The sequence below is a fragment of the Cervus canadensis genome, chromosome 1, assembly GCF_019320065.1.
Source record: "Cervus canadensis isolate Bull #8, Minnesota chromosome 1, ASM1932006v1, whole genome shotgun sequence".
Lineage (NCBI taxonomy): Eukaryota > Metazoa > Chordata > Mammalia > Artiodactyla > Cervidae > Cervus > Cervus canadensis.
In genome coordinates this window covers 124,991,927-125,008,281 of record NC_057386.1, presented here as the reverse complement: position 1 = coordinate 125,008,281, position 16,355 = coordinate 124,991,927, and the positions used below count along the sequence as shown (strand labels likewise).

The 16,355-nt window shown below is 46.0% G+C and overlaps 1 protein-coding gene and 1 long non-coding RNA gene across 3 annotated transcripts in view; one reads left to right on the top strand and one right to left on the bottom strand.

Moving 5' to 3' along the window:
* Positions 1–16,355, bottom strand: part of LOC122423984 (MLX interacting protein) — a 59,176-nt gene that overhangs the window by 17,897 nt on the left and 24,924 nt on the right. The gene's annotated exons all lie outside the window — the stretch shown is intronic.
* On the top strand, positions 8,431–9,929 carry LOC122423992. Its single transcript, XR_006264267.1, has 3 exons — positions 8,431–8,560; positions 9,151–9,245; positions 9,799–9,929. It is a non-coding gene; the product is annotated as an uncharacterized LOC122423992 (long non-coding RNA).

Genomic DNA, 16,355 nt, shown 5'->3' with positions numbered 1-16,355 from the left:
AAACCAGCGGGCTTAAATATAAACCCACCCTTACTCCTGCTTTGTTATGTAAGACGTAGTGGCTGATGCGAGCATAAGAGCGCCTTAGAGAAGTCAGATGACACCGACCTCTTCAATTACTTACTGTGAAACGGGTGGGAAGATTCAGAGAGAGGTCAGACCCTGGAGGCTAGAAACCCACTCTGACAAAGTAACTTTCAGGTTCTCATCTTCTTCCCCCCAAACTGCTGGATGTCTGCCTCTTCCTGCCGTAGGGATGTTCACTCCTTATGTCCAACGGCTATCACCCATCATCCCAGGCTTCTGTAATACCTCAACAGTCGACAGGCGGCGCTCAGCTGACGCGAACAAGCAAGTCTGAAACCAAAACTAAAACCTAAACCGCCCAGAGAGGTGGAGAGGGTGAAAGCAGAGGCGATGGTTAACGGACACTCACCCACACACCGCAACTTGACTGGACACGCAAAGTGTTAGAAAAATGCGGGACACACATCTAGACGTCTCCTTAATGAAAGGGCTTCTCCCGCCTTTGATGTGATTTCACTGTTAACCTTCGATGAGGGCAGGAGACAGTCCCCATGCAGACACCCACAGACAAGGACAGGGACCCTTTCTGTGGAGGCACCCCAAGTCTAGTTTCCCATGGAACATACAAGAGAGGCTGCTCTAAGGAGTTCTAACGGGCAGCTCCTTGGCAGGGATCCCTAGAGCAGGATTCCCACAAAACACCCACGGTCAGACTTCTGCTCCCCCCAGCCCCACCCCAGCTTAACTCGGCTTCCAGACACGGTTGGGTGGGATGCTTCTTCGCCTAACTCAGGGTTCTGCCATACTTCTTCTTTAAAGTGTAACCAGAAACACATTAGTAAAATTTCTGAGGTCTTCTCTGGTAGTCCAGCGGCTAAGACTTTGTTCTCCCAATACAGGGGGCCCAGGTTTGATCCCTGGTCAGGGAACTAGATCCCACATGCTCACAGTGAAGATCAAAGATCCCACGTGCCACAACTAATACCTGGCACAAATAAAATTTTAAAATGTAAAAAAGAAAAAAAACTCCGAGACTACTGGCTTCCCCCTCCATAAACAAAAGACCTCCTCTGGCCTTACCTCCCAACTCTGCCTTCTCAAACATCACCCCCCAACACCAACACCCAGGCTTCCTGGTTAGAACAGGGACCCTGGATTCACCCCTTACTCTCCCAATCTGACTCTGGGAAGGCCAGGGTCTGGGTCTGACTCATCCGAGCACAGTGCCTGGCATGTGGGAGGTGTGATTAAATATGGAATGACTAAGTGAAAGCTAAACTTTTCCATAAAGAAAAGTCTTCACACACCCACTACCACAGCCGTCCTTCCTAGAAGACAGGTTCATGACACGGGGTAGGAAGTCTACAGCACAACAAACTCTCTCTCGAAACTGCTGCTGAGTGGAATGGCAAACTGAATTCTCTGGCAGTCTGGCAAGAGACTGCTTTGGAATGAAAATGAAAATGCAAGCCTTGCACAGACAGGAGCTGGCATTAAGAATGGGTAAGGATGAAACTGAGGTGGGGATTTGGGGTTCTGCTGGTTCCAGGGAAGATGAGCTTTGGACTCCTGGTCAGAGCATTCTCTGAAAAAGAAAGCAGGCAAGGGCTCCGAGATCTACTGCTGTGGGGCCCAGACAGTGGTGGAGTCCACTCGTTTGGTCATGCAGCCATATTTGCTTGTAAGGTATTATTTCTTCACCATTCCTCATGCTTCCTGCAACCCCACCAGCAAAACGTTCCCAGGCCTATACTGCCCAAAATCCACAGACTTAAAGCAATACCTATCAAAATACCCACGACATTTTTCACAGAACTGGAATAATCTTAAAAATTTAAACGGAACCATAAAAGACCCAGTTCTGCAAAGGCAACCTTGAGGAATAAGAACAAAGCAGGAAGCAAAACCCTCCCAGACTTCAGATAATACTTCAAAGCTACAGTAATCAAAACAGCATGGTATTGGCACAAAAAGAGACCTATGGATCAACGGAACAAAAGAGAGCCCAGAAATAAACCCATACACCCATGGGCAATTAACCTTCAACAAAGGAGGCAAGAATGCACAAGGGGGAAAAGACAGCCTCTTCAGCAAGTGGTGCTGGGAAAGTCAGACAGTCGCATATAAATCAATGAAAATATAACACTCCCTCACACCACACACAAAAATTAATTCAAAAATGGCTTAAAAACTTAAATATAAGACATCATAAGATTCCTAAAAGAGCACATAGGCAGAACATTCTCTGACAAAAATCACACCAATGTTTTCTGAGGTCAGTCTCTCAAGGCAATAGAAATAAAAGCAAAAATAAATAAATGGGACCTAATCAAACTTACAAGCTTTTGCACAGTAAAGGAAACCATAAACAAAACAAAAAGACAACTTAAGGACTGGGAGAAAATATCTGCAAATGATGTAACTGATAAGGGCTTAACTTGCAAAATATACAAATAGCTCCTACAATTTAATAACAAAAAAACCCAAACAACCTAATCAAAAAATGGGCAGAAGATCTAAATAGACATTGCTAAAAAAAAAAGACATACAGATGGCCAGCAGGCACATGAAAAGATGCTCATCATCATTAATTATTAGAGAAATGAGAATCAAAACTACAATAAGGTATCACCCCACACCAGTCAGAATGGTCATCATTAAAAAGTCTGCAAATAATAAATGCTGGAGAGGATGTGGAGAAAAGGGAACCTGAGTACACTGTTGGTAGAAATGTAAATTGGCACAGTCACTATGTAAAACAGTATGGAGGTTCCTCAAAAAACAAACTAAAAATAGAGTTCCCACAAGATGTGCCAATCCCACTCCTGGGCATACACCGATAGAAAACTATCATTTTAAAAGACATATGCACACCAGTGTTCACAGCAGCACTATTTATAATAGCCAAGACACAGAAATAACCTAAATGTCCATCAACAGATAAACGGATAAAGGAGATATGGTACATACACACAATGGAATATTACTCAGCTATTAAAATGTCATTTTCAGTAACATGGATGCAAATAGAGATCATCACACTAAGCAAAGTAAGTCAGAAAGAGAAAGACAAATACCATATGATATCACTTATATGTGGAATCTAAAATACAATACAAATGAACATACCCATGAAAGAAAAACAGACTCACATAGAACAGATGTGTGGTTGCCATGGGGGAAGTAGAGTGGAGGAGAGAAGGACTTGGAGTCTGGGATTAGCAGACACAAACTAGTATATACAGGATGGATAAACAAGATCCTACTGTATAGCACAGGGAACTATATTGAATATCCTGTGATAAACCATAATGGAAAAGAATATGAAAAAGAATACACATATATATGTGTGTGTGCGTATATATAACTGAGTCGCTTTGCTATATAGCAGAAATTAAATGTTGTATGTCAATTGTACTTCAGTAATTTTTTATTAAAACAAAAACAAAAAAACCCCACATTCCTACATCTGTCTCCTTCTCAGGGAGGTTGAGTTGGTGTGCTAAAGACTGTGGAAGAAGGGACTGGCATGGGGGTTGCAGGCTCTTCTTTTCTCTTGGGGACAAGTTGTCTACTTAGGGCCCATGCCCCTCCTGTTCTGCGCCTAGAGAGCGAGCCTGGGGTGGGGGAGGCCTCTCCTAGTTCTTGGCTGCCTGGGGCTGCTTAGAAAGACAGTCTGGGGTTCCCTTACAAGTCACATCCACAGCTTGATCAACGATACAGGGAATAATTTGGCCAACATCTGCTGAACCATTTTTTGTGGTGGTAAAATATATGTAACATAAAAGTTACCACTTTGACCATTTTAAAATGCACAGTTCACTGGCATGAAGTCTGTTCATAATGCCATGTAACCATCACTGCTATTTCAGTGCTGTTTTCATCACCCCAAAAGGAAGCCCTGTACCCAGTAGCAGTCACTCCCTCTTACTTCCTCCCCCGGCCTCTGGCAACTATAATCTACTTTCTTTTTCTATGGATTTGTTTCTTCTGGGCATTTCACATAAACCAAATGGTAAAACGTGGCCTTGTCTATCTGGCTTCTTTCACCTTGCACAACAGTTTCAAGGCTCACCCACATTGTAGTTCATGTGTCAGTACTTCCTTCTCATGGCTGAATCACATTCCACTGGATGGAGAGACCACATTTTGTTTACTCCTTCATCTGCTGATGGACAGTTGGGTTGTTTCATGTTCTGGCCATTGTGAACAGCGCTGCTGTGAGCTGACTCCACTTTGATTTCCTAGTCAGCTCAGAATTCTGGTAAGCAAGAGTGATAGTTACACTGGCACCAGGGACAGGATGTGATGAGGGGCAAAAACAACTGTGACCTTTGTTGGAGGGCAAGTGGGCAACTGTGTATCACATTTTAAATGTGCATCCCCCCAACTCCCAATCCCACTGTTAGGAGTAGACTCTACTCCAGACCCATTTGCACATGGGCACAAAGACATAAATAGAAGACATTAAACTACAGCCCTGTTGGTGGGAGGAAAAGGCTGGGAACAACATACATTTACATGTGCTGATGGCTCAGATGGTAAAGAATCTGTCTGCAATGCAGGGGACCCAGGTTTGATCCCTGGGCTAGGAAGATCCCCTGGAGGAGGAAAAGGCAACCCACTCCGGTCTTCTTAACTGGAGAATTCCATGGAAAGAGGAGCCTGGCAGGCTGCAGACCACAGGGTCGCAAAGAGTCAGACACGACTGAGTGACTAACACTAAGTACCTAACTAACAGCAAGATCGGCAAGATATATTAAGTGGGAAAGAAAAAAAAAAGGTGCAAGACGCACAGCATGGCCACCATTTGTATTTTCAACAGACAGACGTGCACACAGACACACACGCCGGAAAGGAGGGAAGAAAATGACCAGTCAATCTCAGGGAAGACACACAAGAAAACAGAAAGAGGAAACAGTGATTCCCCTTTGGACAGCTGAATCGGGAATTAAGGAGCCTCAGTCAGTGAGTTAGTTTTCACTCTTTACCGTTGTGTTTTCTACTGCTCAAATATAACATAGGAATGTATTATATATATATATATATTTTTTTTTTTTCTTCAAAATAAACAAGGGAACAAGACCAGGTACAGTCCAAAGCCTTACAGGGCTGCCAGTTAATTAGGGAAGGCGATTCATCACATGAGCAGACGTGAAACTTGTGCACAAGTCGGCTTTGTGCCCCAGATCCAAATATGAGGATAATGGTGAATAAGTGGTTTCTTACATGAGCGAATGAGTGAATAATGCTAGACTGCTCTCTCTTCCAGGACTTCGACTCTTTTTCTTCAAAAGAGCGGTCTCCATTGGCTTTTCCTGGGATCTGGGCCTGGTTCCACGGGCTGCCAGGAGCCAAAACTAACAGACTCCAGACAGACAAAGGTTCATTGAGGAGCCGAGGCGTGGGGAGCGGCCCCTCGTGAGGCACGGCAGGCGGAGGGCGCCATGTTCAGGGGAATCGCCCTGGAGCCATGGGCCCTCCGCCCTGGGCCACCTGCCCAAGCAGAGCCGCCGCCCAGGGCCTGTGAGGTTTTCAGGGCCTGCTCCCATGCCCAGGCACGGGTCCTATCTCCTGCACCCCAAACTCATACCCCTCCTGGGGCACATGGCATCTTTTTTTTTTTTTAACACTCTAAGAAAGTCCTATTGGAGAAGCAGGCTCAGAGGGCGGTGGCAGCCAGGCAGGTATATGGGCTTCTGAGGGCTTCATTCCAGGTCTGTCCTACTGACAAGGTGAATGTGTGTGTGTCTTTACTGTGGTGTGCGGTGAGCAGCTGTGTCTCAGGGGGTGTGTGCGTGGTGTACGCATGAGTGTGTGTGGCATGGGTACGGGTGTGGTGTGCGTGGTATGTATGGCGTGAGTGAGTGTGTGAGTGCACTCGCGCGTATGTGTGTCTTTACTGTGGTATGCGGTGAGCAGCTGCGGCTCGGGGTGTGTGTGTGGTGCACGCATGAGTGTGTGGTGCATGGGTACGGGTGTGGTGTGCGTGGTGGGTGTGGCGTGAGTGTGTGAGTGCACTTGCATGTGTGTGTGTGTCTTTACTGTGGTGTGCGGTGAGCAGCTGTGTCTCGGGGTGTGTGTGCGTGGTGCACGGGTACAGGTGTGGTGTGCGTGGTGCGTGTGGCGTGAGTGTGTGTGCACTCGCGTGTGTGTGTCTTTACTGTGGTGTGCAGTGAACAGCTGCATCTCGGGGGGTGTGTGTGTGGTGCACGCATGGGTGTGTGGTGCATGGGTATGGGTGTGGTGTGTGGTGAGCAGCTGTGTCTCGGGGGTGTGTGTGTGTGGTGCACGCATGAGTGTGTGGTGCATGGGTACAGGTGTGGTGTGCGTGGTGCATGTGGCGTGACTGTGCGTGCACTCGCGTGTGTGTCTTTACTGTGGTGTGCGGTAAGCAGCTGCATCTCGGGGGGTGTGTGCGTGGTATACGCATGGGTGTGTGGTGCATGGGTACGGGTGTGGTGTGCGTGGTATGTATGGCATGAGTGTGTGCGTGCACTCGCGTGTGTGTGTCTTTACTGTGGTGTGCGGTGAGCAGCTGTGTCTTGGGGGTGTGTGTGTGTGCGTGCACTCGCGCGTGTGTGTCTTTACTGTGGTGTGCGGTGAGCAGCTGCATCTCGGGGGGTGTGCGCGTGGTGTACGCATTGGTGTGTGGTGCATGGGTATGGGTGTGGTGTGCATGGTGCGTGTGGCGTGAGTGTGCATGCACTTGCGTGTGCGCGTGTGCCACTGTGTCCAGGTGCCGTGTATGAGCATGTTTGTGAGGACTGTGGTTGTCTATTTCGTGTACCTAGCCAGGAGTGATCATTTCCATGATGATCAAAACCTAGAGCACCTTGATGGAGCTGAAACAGGTAAGATCGGGCTGGCCGCAGCAGTGACTCCCCTGGCCCTGAACGTGAAGGACGGTGGCCTGTGTCCTTGCCTGAGCGCCCCCTCTGTGTCCCGGCCACCAACCTGGGCACAGACAGCACCATGCTTACACCAGGCCCAAGCAAACGAGGAAAGAGTGGTTTCCCTTTCTGGACTGGTGGCACAAGCTGTCGGAGTCCCACCTTTGGTAAAAAGGATGCCGATGTCCCCTCCTCTTCAGGGGAGCCTGAGACCACAGGGACTGTGAAAGGACCCGGCTGGTGCAGAGTAAGTGATGCCCAACTCTGGGGCATGTTACTGAATACTGAACTTCAGTCTTAGGTACATTTCTGGGTGTTAAAGCCTGGTGTTTCCTGTCCACCTCGAGCCATAACTGGCCTTTCAGGCAGGAGCAGCGATGCTGGGCGGGGCACCAGTTAAAGCCGTAAGCATATGTCTATTTGCCAGGAGTGTAAACTTGAACCCAGAACTCAGGGTGTTCCCAACTCCTCTGGACTGAGGATGGGACTGGACTTACAATAGGAAAAAGTGGAGTCTGACTTCAACTGTATTACCTGTTAGTAAAACACTTTTAAAAATCTGTGTACTAGCTACGCGTCTCTTTGATGAACTATCTGTGCCTTTTGTCTTTTAAAAAACTAATTATTTTGAAATAATTACATAGACTCACAGAAAGTTAAAAAAAAATACTATAAAGCATCCCATGTACTCCTCGCCCACCTCCCCCAGTGGCGATATCTTCTGTAGCGGGAGCACGACCTCAAAGCCAGGAAGCCAGCTGTAGGACACTGCTGTTACCTAGACGACAAATCTTAACTCACTTTTCAACATCCGTTGAAATGTTAGTTGTTTTTTCCTTGCTATTTTATATTGTAATACTGTAATAGTAATGATATTAACACTCTGTAATACTTCTCTGCAAATGTTTCCCCTAGGTTTGGGAAACATTTATAGCATGTCTGTGGCGCAGCTGTAAAGAATCTGCTTGCCAATGCAGGAGACACAGGTTCAATCCCTGGGTTGGGAAGATCCCTTGGAGAAGGAAATGGCCACCCACTCCCGTATTCTTGCCTGAGAAATCCCATGGACAGAGGAGCCTGGCGAGCTACAGTTCATGGAGTTGCAAAGAGTAGGACACGACTAAGCACGCATGCATGCCTGTCTACCCCCACCTTATTCAGAGACTTACTTTTAACTTTAACCTCTTTTTAAGCTTTTTTAGTCTTATTTAACTTTTAAGTAAATTATATACTCACAATGAAAGAAAATTCAAACACAGAACAGTACCAAGAACAAAAGCAAAGTCAACTGCAATTCCGCCACCTAGAAATCACCCTAATTTAAATTTTGGTGATAACATTGTGTAGTGAGAAATAACCTTATCCAAAGAGAAGTCGAGCCCTTGCCCTCAGCTCTCGGGGGTGGGGGTGACCTCCAGGCCGCTGGAATGTCCTGCCCAACAGCTGTATCTGAGTTTGCCTGGGGCTCAGGACAATCTCACTGCAGTGATGAGGACGGGGCCCTTGAGCAGGGGTATCGGTTCCAATCTCCAGAGGAAATGATGACTAAGAAGTATCGGCAGTCTCTGGGAGGGGCTGGAGACTAGAGGTCAGTCACTCGGGCAGTGATCCAGGAGAAACTCTGAAGACCAAAGACTCAGGTGAGCGTCCCTGGTGGGCAGCGTCACACACTGTGGCGGGAGGGAGGGAACGCTGTCCAGTGGGAGAGGACGGACAGAAGCACCACACTTGGACCCTCTTAGACCCTGCCCTACGCATGGCTTCCCTTGGCTGACTTAATCTGAGTCTTGTCCCTGTGATAAACTGTAACCATGAGTCTAGCAGCACTCAGAGTTCTGCATGTCTTTCTAGCAATTAGAGGACCCGAGGAGGGTTTTGGGAACTTGCAGTTGTGTCAGAAGTGGGGAAAGTCTTGTGGACTGTTCTTTCTCACTTTGCAGTTGGCCTGAAGACCTTGTAATGTATATTTATTTGATTATGTATATGTGTGCATATATTCAGATTAAAACCTATAAAAATATTTAAATATATGGGATTATTATCCTGTTTTACAGTCTATTTTTCACTTACAGGTCATGGACATCTTATTATAGTTGGGTATAGCTTTTATTGGTTACAGAATATTCCATGGTGTATATTTATCACAATCTACCTAACCACTCTTCCATGAACAGGCATTTGTTTATATTAATGGACATATGTTGCTTCTGTTTTTCACTATTATAAACAGTGCTGAGATGACCATATTGCTACTTACATTTCTGTGCAATGGCATGACTGTTTCTGTGAGATAAATTTCTAGAAATTGGAAACCTGAATCAGAGGGTATGTGTACATTTGTAACTTTGTTTTAGTCAAAGACTTTCAAGGGTTATACTAATTTATACTCTTAATAGCAGTGAACACTGCCTACTTCCCAAACCCTTGCTCATATTAGTTATTATTAATGTTTGCTAATCTTACAAACAAAAGAAATTCAGATCACTAATTTTTTAGTTACCACTTATTAGTATCTTTTCATGTGTATTGGTCTTTGGGTTTTTCACGTTAACTGTCTGCATGTCTTCTGTTCTTTCCTGTTGTGAGAGCTCTGAATTTGGTAGACACGTCTGCAGCGTACACGGCAGAGTCAGTGTGTCTGTCTTGATTGTCTTTGTCTTAACTATTTTCAGCGTGCTTTGTTTTGCGTGTTCATTCTACTTTTTCATATATGATGACTTTTGGGTTGTTATTGTTTTCAGTTGAAATAGTTCATTAATACAATCAAAATTTTAAAGTACTGTCTTTTATGTTTCCATCTTCTATGTCATAATTAAAAGGGTTTTTCCGTGCTTTTCCAAAGACTGTGAAAACACTTAATCTATGTCTTCTTTCACAGCTTCACATTTTGTATCCGTCATTTCCTCCATCTGGAAGTTGTTTTGGTGTCATGAAGATACTGGGATCCTGCTTCAGTCAGTGGTTCCTACCTGTTCACTCAATCATCCACCTTTCCCCTCGGAGTAAAACACTGTCATCACCACACACCACATCCGCACATATAATACCCGGGACCCCAGTTCTTTGGTGTTTTGTGCCTATGTTTTAAATGGTTTCACTTTTTATATTTAACTCATTTCGCTCTTTACACAGCTCACCAAAATAAACTCCGATTGGTTATCTGATTATCTCATCTTCCCTCACTAGTTGATGACACTTGCATTAACATATATTAAATTATAATATACATTAAGGTCTGTTCTGGGGGGGGGGCCTCCTATCACTAATTCATGTCCACATGTCTTAGTACTACAGTGATTTAATAATTAGAAGTTTGTGATACTCTTTACTAAGTAGAGTTAGTCGCCATCATTTTTTTTTTAATCCTTGCTTGTTTATTCCTCCATGTTCCAACTTCACAGTCGTGGTGTCAAATCTCAAAAGAAAACTATTCTGGCATTTTGATTGGAGTAGCCCTTAACAAATACACTACTGCGGACAGCAGTGACCATTTCGGCTGGGTCATCTCTACCTCAGAATGGAGTATGTTTCTCTACTTATTCGAACAACTTAACCTATTTAAAAAGAGAAATCTGAAGCTGCCTTCTTTAATTTTCTTCGCACATGTCCCTTTCATTTCTAGTCATAATACTTAATGTCAAAAGGAAGTTTAGAAGGTGAAGCCAACAAAACAAAACAAAGTCGCATAGTTACACACCCAAACACAAGCGCTATTCACGTTTTATTGTCTCCAGCACAGCCCCACCTCACTGATACGGTAACTGCCACCCTCACCCTGATCAAAGTGGCCAACTCACAGGTACAAGTATTATATTCAGTACCAGGAATAACTAACCACCCTCAAAGAAATATGGTATTTCCCTAGCACTTTCATTCGCCTACGGGAAACAGTAATTAGCAGGTTCAAGAACTCACCAAGGTTAAGAATTTTTGTGTAAAGAATGGAAAAACTCCACCGCACTGCAGACACCTGGCATACAGAGGACATAAATTAGCACAGGTCTCCAGCCAGAGTACACACCTGGAGACAAGAAACTGGCTGGCAGAGATGGAATGGGAATAGGTCATGCTTGCAAATGTTTCTGAGCTCCCATGAAGGCTGGCAAGAAACGAATTTGTTATTATCACCATCATTAGCCATCTTTGAGGTACCGCCAGCTACGTAACCTACTTAAAAGGCACAGAAATCTGAAGCTGTCTGATGCATTTCAAAGGATAAGGTGACAGGCTTCAGGTAGCCAAGACCTATAAATAGGCTTTAAAAAGCATTGGCTACATTTTTAAAAGTCAACGTTGACTATTAAGAAAAAAAACACGGACTCTGTTCTCTATTGCATTCAAAACTCCAAACCTTTGGCAATGTGACTAGGGTCACAGTGACACTACAGTAAGGTAATAAAGTTGCTCTGGGTACATCTATCAAGTTCTAACCTTTCTGGGGCCAGAAACTGGAGCCAGTAGTTAATTCTACGTTGCACCTATCACAGCATAACGCCGTGTAAAATGGGGCTTAACACCAGCAACGGGTTGATGGCAAGAGACGGAATCTCTTCGGGTTACACGTGGGCTATATACAGCACCCCTACTGTGGGCAGACTGATCCAGCTGAAACATCACTTTCTTTAGGACACAATCCTGATTTACTCACCCAGATCTGTTATTTAGGGCGGTTCTAGGTGCAAGGACTGGAGAAGGCAATGGCAACCCACTCCAATACTCTTGCCTGGACAATCCCATGGGCAGAGGAGCCTGGTAGGCTGCAGTCCATGGGGTCATGAAGAGTCGGACACAACTTAGCGACGTCACTCTCACTTTTCACTTTCATGCATTGGAGAAGGAAATGGCAGCCCACTCCAGTGTTCTTGCCTGGAGAAGCCCAGGGACGGGGGAGCCTGGTGGGCTGCCGTCTATGGGATCGCACAGAGTCGGACACGACTGAAGCGACTTAGCAGCAGCAGCAGCAGGCGCAAGGCCAGAGGTGCAGACAGAACCAAGTCCCCAGCCTTGTGCAGCTGACAGACAGGCGGAAGACCACACGTGTGCTGCGCAGGGGGCCCTTGGTGGTGCAGGGCAAAGGCAAGGGGAGGTGGAGCGGGGAGGCAGGGCTGACACAGGGCCCCCCACCAAGGTCCCCCAGGCTTCCTCTCCGGGCTCCTCCCCGCCTGCCTCCCTCCCACCCAGGAGGCCAGAACAACCCGGACCAGGACAACAAGGATCTGTTCACATTTCTCCCCAGGTGAGACTCCTTCAGGGGTTGCCCTGCGTGCTAGAGAGAATCCCTACATATTCACCCAGGTCCAGTTCCCTGCAGCTACACATCTGGGGTTAAACAAGAACCTTACTCACCTTCCTTGTCTCCCTTCTGGAGTAGACAACCTCTCAGTGTAAATGACTTCGTTGGCTACCCCCGTACCGACCATAACCTGCGACAGCCTGTGTGTGTATGTGCGTGTGTGTGTGTGTGGACTGATGGTGTGTCTTCACAACCAACTGCATTTTCCACGAGGCGGGTAGTGACTTGTCTGCTTTGCTCACTAGTACTTCCCCCACCAGAGGGAAAACGGTCTTCCCTCTAACCCCACCTCTCAGTTCAGCTCAGTTCAGTTACTCAGTCGAGTCCAACTCTTTGCGACCCCATGAACAGCAGCACATCAGGCCTCCCTGTCCATCACCAACTCCCGGAGTTTACCCAAACTCATGTCCACTGAGTCGGTGATGCCATACAACCATCTCATCCTCTGGCATCCCCTCCTCCTCCTGTCTTCAATCTTTCCTAGCATCAGGGTCTTTTCCAATGAGTCAGTTCTTCACATCAGGCCCCAGAGTATTGAAGATTCAGCTTCAACATCAGTCCTTCCAATGAATATTCAGGACTGATTTCCTTTAGGATGGACTGGTTGGATCTCCTTGCAGTCCAAGGGGCTTTCAAGAGTTTTCTCCAACACCACAGTTCAAAAGCATCAATTCTTTGGTACTCAGCTTTCTTTATGGTTCAACTCTTACATCCATACATGACTACTGGAAAGACCACAGCTTTGACCAGACAGACCTTTGTTGGCAAAGTAATGTCTCTGCTTCTTAATATGCTGTCTAGGTTGGTCACAACTTTTCTTCCAAGACTTCCAAGGAGTCTTTTAATTTCATGGCTGCAGTCACCATCTGCAGTGATTTTGGAGCCCAAGAAAACACTGTTTCCATTGTTTCCCCATCTATTGGCCATGAAGAGATGGGATCAGATGCCATGATCTTTGTTTTTTGAATGTTGAGTTTTAAGCCAGCTTTTTCACCCTCCTCTTTCACTTTCATCAAGAGGCTCTTTAGTTCCTCTTCACTTTCTGCCATAAGGGTGGTGTCATCTGTATATCTGAGGTTATTGATATTTCTCCTGGCAATCTTGATTCCAGCTTGTGCTTCAGCCAGCCTGGCATTTCACATAATGTACTCTGCGTATAAGTTAAATAAGCAGGGTGACAACATATAGCCTTGACGTAATCCTTTCCCGATTTGGAACCAGTTCATTGTCATGTTCCGTTCTAACTGTTGCTTCTTGACCTGGATACAGACTTGTCAGGAGGCAGGTCAGGTGGTCTGGTATTTCCATCTCTTTAAGAATTTTCCAGTTTGTTGTGATCCACACAAAGGTGTAGTCAATGAAGCAGAAGTAGAAGTTTTTCTGGAACTCCCTTGTTTTTTCTATGATCCAACAGACATTGGCAATTTGATCTCTGGTTCCTCTGCCTTTTCTGAGTTCAGCCTGAACATCTGAAAGTTCTTGGTTCACATACTGTTGAAGCCTAGCTTGGAGAATTTTGCGCATTACTTTGCTAGCACGTGAGATGAGTCCAATTGTGTGGTAGTTTGAACATTCTCTGGCCTTTCTTTGGGATTGCAATGAAAACTGACTTTTTTCCAGTCCTGTGGCCACTGCTGAGTTTTCCAAATTTGCTGGCATGTTCAGTGTAGCACTTTAACAGCATCATCTTTTAGGATTTGAAATAGCTCAACTGGAATTCCATCACCTCCACTAGCTTTGTTCATAGTGATGCTTCCTAAGGCCCGCTTGACTTCACATTCCAGGATGTCTGGCTCTAGGTGAGTGATCACATCATCATGGTTATCAGGGTCATCAAGATCTTTTTTGTAAAGTTCTTCTGTGTATTCTTGCCACCTCTTCTTAATATCTTCTGCTTCTGTTAGGTCCATACCATTTCTGTCCTTTATTGTGCCCATCTTTGCATGAAATGTTCCCCTGGTATCTCTAATTTTCTCTAATTTCCCCCCACCTCCTGCCAGCCCCATTCCTGCCTTCGCCCAACCCACACCTCCCCACCCTTCCAGCAGCCCTCCCCCTCTCAGTACCTGCCCCCACCCACAGTGAAGTCCTCCTTGGCCTCAAGCCCAGGCTCTCACAGGATGTGTTACTGTCCGTTTGTTCTCAGTTTATGTCCCCCTCTCCCCATTCCACCTCCCATCTCCTCCCCTCACCATTTAAAATCAGGCCATAGGGCTTTGTGAATTAACTGACTGCTACTTTTTCCAGGCTTGCTTCACTTTAGAGAAGATGCCTAGATGAAAGGGAAGGGTTTGTTGAAAACTGGAGAAGATGAAACCAGGAGGTCCGCTCCAGCCCCCTGGTCCCAGTTCTAATGCTAAACGGCAAAGGGACACCATCTCTGCCCCACAAGTCATTCCTTTACCCTGGCCTCAGTTTCCCTTTTCTAGATGAGGGAGAACTGAATTAGCTTCTCCCAACTTCCCTTCCAGTTCATAGGGTCTGAACTGTACCCCTCCCCAGAGGGTGGCCCTAAGAATACAACTGAGAGGCACCCACAGTAGGAGGTGATGGGGTAACACCAGCTACCATTAAGCAAAAGAGGGATAAGAAAGATCTATAGCACCCCCACCACAACCACAGGCTTCTGACCTCTTGTTGAGGAGAGGGACTATAAAAAGCGTGAAAACTGAAAGTGTTGGTCGCTCAGTCATGTCCGACTCTGTCCCATGGACTGTAATCTGCCAGGCTCCTCCGTCCACGGGCTTTCCCAGGTAAGAAAACTGGAGTGGGTAGCCATTCCCTTCTCCGGGGGATCTTCCCAACCCAGGGATTGAACCCGGGCCTCCTGCAATGAGGGCAGACTCTTTACTGTCTGAGCCACCGGGGATGGCCCCTTTAAAAAGCAACCAAACAGAAGAAGAACTCTGCACAGCCCTCTTCCCAAAAGAGACATTTCAAAATAAAATCTGTTTTACTTTTGCCTATACAGAGACTTTCCCTTTCATCTGCTGCTGAGAATCGGTTGTCACCCTATGTCTCTCCCTCTTTTCATCCTCCTCCCAGGCATGCTTTTTAATCAACTTATTAACCTTCTAAGTGGCAGAGGCTTTGGGGATAAGCAGGAGAGGTGGAGACTAACACCCTAAATCGAAGGCAAGCTGGATAATCTCTGCTTGGTCTCTGCTTCAGAAATGCCGTCCGTCTCCACCCTGGCCAGCTGAGACGACACTGACATCTGCTGACACTGTCTCCCAGGACATACTCGCTCGCCTTCAAAATACCTATATTTTCCCTTTCTGATATACTCATTTGCACCACGCCTTCTCGGTCAGAAGCAACAATTTGTTACTCATAAAACCAAACTTAAAAACAGGGGTGAGAGAAGAAAAGAGGTTTTGATTTATTACCATATCCCAATTTTAACCTCCGATCTTTATGTGTTATAAACCCAGCTGCAGAGCTACTTGCCATCTTAACTGCTGTTGCAAATGCTTAAAAAGAAAAGTGTTTTTTTTATGGCTCCCTGAGAGGGTAAACACACCTTTAGCTACTATAGTGCTATAAAAATCAAGGTCAGGGTGACTTATCTCTTTCATTTCCCCCTGCTTCAAGGCCTCCTGGGAGAAGAGAGGAAAATAAAATAGGAATATCTAAGGCACAAATAATCCAACAAATGGCAGGGCCGGGGGTAAAGTCCACCCAAAAAGTGACGAACATTTTATTTTCTCAAAATTGAAGTCCTGCTATGCTGAGGACTATGCTCCACAATCACACACAAAAGCAACAAATGGGCTGGGCAGGAGTTTGTGGGGCAATGACAGACTGAACCAAACGGCAAGATTTTGTGCTATTTATTCCACAGATCTTTGGGGACCAGTGTGCATTTGCAGGGAAGAGGAGTTGGGGGAGAGGTACTTGTGAACAAAACCTGAAGTCGGCCATTTACAAGGATTAAAAAAAAAATTTTTTTAATTTCTTTTTGGCTGTGCTGGGTCTTCATTGTTGCACACAGGGTGGGCTTTCTCTAGCTGCAGCGAGCGGGGGATGCTCTTCAATGCAGGAGCTTCTCCTGTTGCAGAGTGCGGGCTCTAGTCACATGGGCTTCAGTAGTTGTGGCATGTGACTTCAGTAGTTATGGCACACAGGCTTAGTTGCTCTGC